Raw genomic sequence first — 6,539 nt, forward strand, 5'->3', positions numbered from 1 at the left:
AATTATATCCATAGTATAAAAGTTAAAGAAGAAAAAGATTTTAAAACAAAATCATACCCAATACCATATAAATACAGAGAAGAAGTAAACAAAACAATTAATAATATGTTAGAAGATGGGATCATTGAGAAGGCAGACACACGTTTTATTAACCCCATAGTAGTAGTACGAAAAAGATCAGGTGAAATCAGGTTATGTTTGGATGCAAGGAATATTAACAAGATTACTGAAAAGCAATTTGAAGCACCAATGAGTATAGATGGAATATTAGGAAGAATTACAGGAATGTCATTTTTCACTAAAATTGATTTACAGCATAGTTTCTGGTTAATACCTCTAGAAAGAAAAAGTAGACAGTATACAGGATTTCAGATAGATGGAGTAGTATATCAATTCAAAGTAGTACCATTTGGACTTCAATCATCTTGCAGTGCTCTATGTAGATGTCTTCATGATATTTTGGATCAATATGAACATTTTGTAATTCACTACATTGATGATATATTAATTTTTTCTAAAACGGCTGAAGATCATGAGAAACACCTAAAAACTATAATAAATAGATTAGACAAAGTTGGACTAAAAATAAATCAAGAAAAATGTACATTTTTTCAAAAAGAAGTCATATATCTAGGTTATAAACTTAACACTAAGGGAATCGAAATGGATCCAGAACGGACACAAGTCATTCAGGAATATAAAACACCACACAATTTAAGAACTTTAAGAGGATTTATTGGAATAATTAATTATTATAAAAGGATGATACCAGATCTAAGTATAAAAGAAATTCCATTACTTGAACTACTGAGAAAAGGTGTAAAATGGAGATGGGATCAGAGAAGAGAACTAGCATTCCAAGAGATTAAAAACATTTTTCTGTCAAATTTGAAAATATACTATCCTGACTACACACAGCCATTCATATTAAGAACAGATGCATCAATAGAGAGATTATCAGGGGTATTATTACAAATACATGATGGGGTCGAATACCCAATACAATTCATTTCAAGAATCACAAAGCCACATGAAAAGGGTTACTCAGTTTCAGAATTAGAACTAGCAAGTATAATACACTGTGTCACAAAATTAAGATTTTATTTGTTGGGTAATGAATTTACAATAGAAACAGATCACCAAGCTTTAACGTCTATATTAAATAACAAATATGGAAACAGTAGAATACATCGGTGGAGTCTAATACTTAGTGAATACTGCTTTGAAATCAAATACATTTCTGGAAAATCCAATATAGTGGCAGATGCTTTATCAAGGTTAGAAAATACACCACAAAAAGGGCAGCGAACAATAAAAATTGGATTAAATCAATTAGTAGAAAGTACTGGATTATATTCTAAAGAAGAAATTATAAGAGATCAGATCAATTTGAGTGAAAAACAAAAAGTCCTTAGGAAAGATGGGGTATATTATAAAATAATAAATGGCATAGAAGTATATGTAATAACTAGAACTTTAGCAAAGAAAATATTGAAAAATTTACATAACAATTATATGCATATTGGTTCAAGAAAGCTATGGATGCTATTTAGGGACAATTATTTTGCAAAGAATGACATAAGTATAGCAAAAGAAATTACTACCCAATGCCCAATATGTCAACTAAACAAAGAAAAGAATTTCAAAAACCAGAACACATATAAATCTAATGTTGTATATGAAAAACTAAATACAGTTTCCATGGATTTTATTTCAAATTTAGTTCTCAGTCCAACAGGAAAAAGGCATATACTAGTGATAGTTGATTTATATACAAAATTTATTAAACTATATCCCTGCTCCAGAACAAATGTTAAAACATTAAAATTATATATTAATCAATTTTTCGAAGAAATAGGACCATTTAGAAATTGCATAATAGATAATGCTACATATTTTAACAACCAAAAATTTCGGACATTTTGTGAGAAAAAGGGAATCAACATTCATTTTACAAGTATCAGACATCCTCAGGCAAATCCTGCAGAAAGATATATTAAAGAAGTTATAAAATATTTAAGGATACTGTGCCAAAACCAACATGAAACTTGGCAGCAACATATACCACAAGTAGAGTATTTTTTAAATAATACACATAATTTGAATACAGAGGAAGTACCAGAATATTTAATGTTTGGCCATATAGGAAACAGAAAGTGGATTAGTGAATATAATCAGGATATGTTAGAACAAGTAATGCAGAAAGTGAATAACCGAATTAGGAGGAAAGCTGAAAAATATATCAGAAGACAAAATCGAAATATAAAAAAACCAATCACATTTCAAAAAGGAGACCTAGTGTTAATTCGTTCACTTAGAAAAAGTAATGTTAAAGAAAACCGTTGTAAGAAATTACAACCAATGTTTGAAGGTCCATATACAATTGAAAATCAGAATGGACTAAATAGTTATGTGTTAATAGATGCAGAGAACAGACTAAGAGGCATATTTCATATCAACGACATTTTTCAATATCATGAAGAGATTGAATAATGATTTCTATACCTTTAACACAAATATAATAACACTAATAACTTACTGATATATCCATTTTATTCAATAGACTTGATTTGTTAAATGGTAGATGGTAGATTTCATTATTTTGAATCAATTTTGACATCATATTTATTGTCTGATACATATGGAAATTATTTTGTACCCTAAAAATCATAATTTGGGGTTAAATACAAAATTAATTCTATAAATAAATGTCTTTCTAATATAATAAAGTGGAAAAACTTACCAGTTTATATTGATGAAAGTTATTTTGAATGGAAATACTTCCTAGATTTTGTCTATAAATAAACAGAACACAATATAGATTATATTTTTAATTAAGGTTATATTTTATTCTCTGATAAAATCCATTCTCCATTTGACATGACAGTTTGACCATAGAATAGCCGAACTGTGGCCGAAGTTATATACTACATAATATTAGATATTTGGTTGTTTTAAATAAGTTATATACTAGAGAATTTAATAAAAATATATTTATGTGAGGGAATTTTAATAAATTAGCATATAATAATTGTAAAAAGTTGTATTTTAGTAATTTTAATGTTGTAAATAGATTTAAGTGAGCCATGTGCTTAGGCAACCAACTATACAATGGATTGACAGATAGAAATTAATCATAATACGAATATAAGTGGGGTTATAATAATAATGTTGGTTTGAGGTGTTTAATTTATATATATTTGATGATTTAAATGTTTATTCTGATCTGAAAAGCCTAAATGTCAACAAAATTATTAATAGAAAAGAATGGAATTCTCTGGATCTCCGGAGATGGCCATGTTTGCGAGATGGTTTGTTCCAGAAAATTCAGACATGTATATAATAGAACAAATTGGAACATGATCTCTTACCAGATGGTTCTAGAAATCCAAAAACATATAAATACCCGTGATTTGGATTCAAGATAGCAGTTTTGGGAGTTTTTAGTCAGAAGTCAGGCCAGTTCATTATGAAAGTTAGTAGATACATTTAGTTAGTGAATAGTGAAGTAAATTGTTCAGAATTTTCAAGAAGTCAGTCAGAAAAGTTTAGTAAGAAATATGAAAGTTAGTTGGAGTCAGTGAATCAGATAAAAAAAAAGGTATATTGGAAGAAATTAAATTATATTATGGTTGGAGATTAGTATAAATCAACTTATAATAATTGGATATTGGTATATTGAAAAGAAGAATAAATATAAATGCTGTTTGCTGGTTTGGTTGGTGGTGTATAAATGCTGGTGAAGAAAACTATATCTTAAATTGGTAGAAGCTGATAATTGGAAAAAGTAATTTCACAAAAAACAAGGATAACTGAAGTACGAAGACATTCAGTGGTGATTAGAATCTATATAGTGGAAAACAGTTCATTTAGGCATTCAGTGAAAGAAAGGTACAAAATTTTGTTAATATAATTTAGTTAGTGTCATAACAATTTCAATTTTGAAGATAGTTTGTTTAAATTTTAGATTGTCTATAGAATTTAATTAGTTTTATAAGAATATCAGTTTAAAGATAGTTTATTTTAAATTTACATTGACTAGGTTAGATATATATGTGTGTTTCAAAGAGATTTCTTTCTGCTCGTGAAATGTGACTGAAATCAAGCCTGCCGCGACGACTGTTTTAACATGTCGTCCTTAATTTTGTTTTTAACTTTTAACGTATTTAGAAATTTTAAAGTGTTTTTTTAACAGTAATTTTTAAAGTGTAATTGCAACTTCAGTATATCATGTTATTTAACGTTGTTGTTTCTGCCACGAATCTTACATTCGGACCTTGATAAAGGTGGCAAAAAACCACCGAAAGCTTGGATTCAGAATAAATAGTACGCCTTAGCAAAGCTCTGTTTTTATTGACTACCACACCCAAAAGAAAAGAGTATTTACATATATTTTTTCCAAACTAGTCAAAAATTTTGACTACTTTTTCTTACTATATATATATATATATATATATATATATATATATATATATATATATATATATATATATACATATACATATATATATATATATATATATATATATATATACATATATATATATATATACATATATATATATATATATATATATATATATATATATATATATATATATATATATATATATATATATATATATATATATGGGACATTTATTTACTTTATTTAAAGAAACGGTTAGTTTTTAAACGTCGCGTCGAGTTTTTAAAATGTAACGCACGTAGATAAATTATAAAATTCTTAGTGTAAAATAAATTAGTTATATTGTACAAATAAAGACTTTTAATAAACTTATAAGTGTTATAAGTGTAGAACCTTTAATAATAAATAAAAACAATAAATTAGATTAATAATAATATAACAGTATTCATAAAATTCATATTTTTTTGTTGTATTGGACAGTTAGAGCATATATAAACTTAATGGAGTTTTTTCATTTTTATTTTCGATGTGGCGATAATAATGTCTTGATATTCCATGTCGCTATTTATAGTGTGTTTTTTTGCTTTCTTCATCTGTCTTCATCAAATTTAATCTTGTCCTTATTCTTTGTCGAATTTGTTGCAATTGTTCGATTTCCTCGATTAAATACTATTCCTAAATAATTGTATTCATCAACAGTCTCCATCTTCTAGTTGTTATCTAGCACAAAATTTGCTGTGTCTGTTCCAATGCTAAGATATTAATTTTTTTAGGTATTACGTATTAGTCCTCATTTATGATTTCCTTTATCATCTTATCCTCTTTTCCATATCTTCCTTATCGTATCAAATTATACCGCAAGAAAAATTAGAATTTCAGTAAAAATTGACATCTAGGTTTTCATTGGCCACCATAGCCTTGCTGTGCGTCTGCAATGGTACATCCCTATAATATAATTTAGAGCTATTTTCTATGAATAACTCACCTTCAGTCATATATTAGCACGAGTTTATTTTATTTTAGTAAAAGTTACTTAAGTTTTTTGTCGAACGTTTATGTACTACATGGTATCTGAACTGGCGAATAAGTATCTATCTGAACTGCTTCAGGCTATACATGGTATATTATTAGAAAATTCTTTATCATTGTATTTACTTCTGGAACTAGTTAAAATATTTCATGTATAGAAACTAAATCAATGACGAGCTGTGTTTTAAACACGCCATAAGAAATAGTAGCGGTTTTTTAACTATTTCCAACATTTATTAGAGATTTTAATTACCTCCCAAAATCCGTTCAAATAAATGCAAATATTTTTTTAACAATTTTAGATACATTTCCAACAAATTTTCTTTCTATCAGTCAATTCACGGAATGAGATTTTAGCATTTACAAAAAAGTCCTCAAATTTTCCTCCTGCGACTAGGAAAATCATTTTTAGGATTCTAGGAAAGCAGTTCATGATAAGAAAATTAGGGAATTAATTCTAATTAAACAATTTTTAACTTTAAATACGCATTTTTAATAATATCCGAAATCTGTTCAATAACTGCAAATAATTTTTTTATTAATTTATTTATGATTCCAAAAACTAAGTCTTTCTGCCAGCAAATTATCGAAATCAGATCTCAGCATTTAAAATTATCTTTGTTTCTGTTAATGCAGTTAATAATTAATTATGCAGTATTTTAAGGATGCCATGACAGAATCTCGTGTATATAATCGACTTTTGTCATCGCATTTTTAAAACGCAGTTGGCAATAAGCAGATTATAGGACTAACTCTAATTAAAGCTGTACATCTTACATTGCGAGTATCATTTCATAATCTATTTTCAATTTTTAACTATACATTTTTAATACTTTTCAAAATTTATTTAATAACGGTGAATAATTTTTCATTAATATTATTTACTGTTCCAAAGACAAAAGCTTTCTGCTAGCCAATTATCGGAACCAGATTTCAGGATTTGGAAATAACTTTTATCAAAATATTTTCATTATATTTTTATTATTTTTAGATACTATTCCAAGAATTGTTCCTTCTACTAGTCAATTAACGGAATAAGATTTCAGCATTTTAAAATATCTTTTTCTTTATCATTTTCAGAAAAAAGTAATCTTATTTTTCC

This window comes from Diabrotica undecimpunctata, unplaced genomic scaffold, assembly GCF_040954645.1.
Source record: "Diabrotica undecimpunctata isolate CICGRU unplaced genomic scaffold, icDiaUnde3 ctg00000705.1, whole genome shotgun sequence".
NCBI lineage: Eukaryota > Metazoa > Arthropoda > Insecta > Coleoptera > Chrysomelidae > Diabrotica > Diabrotica undecimpunctata.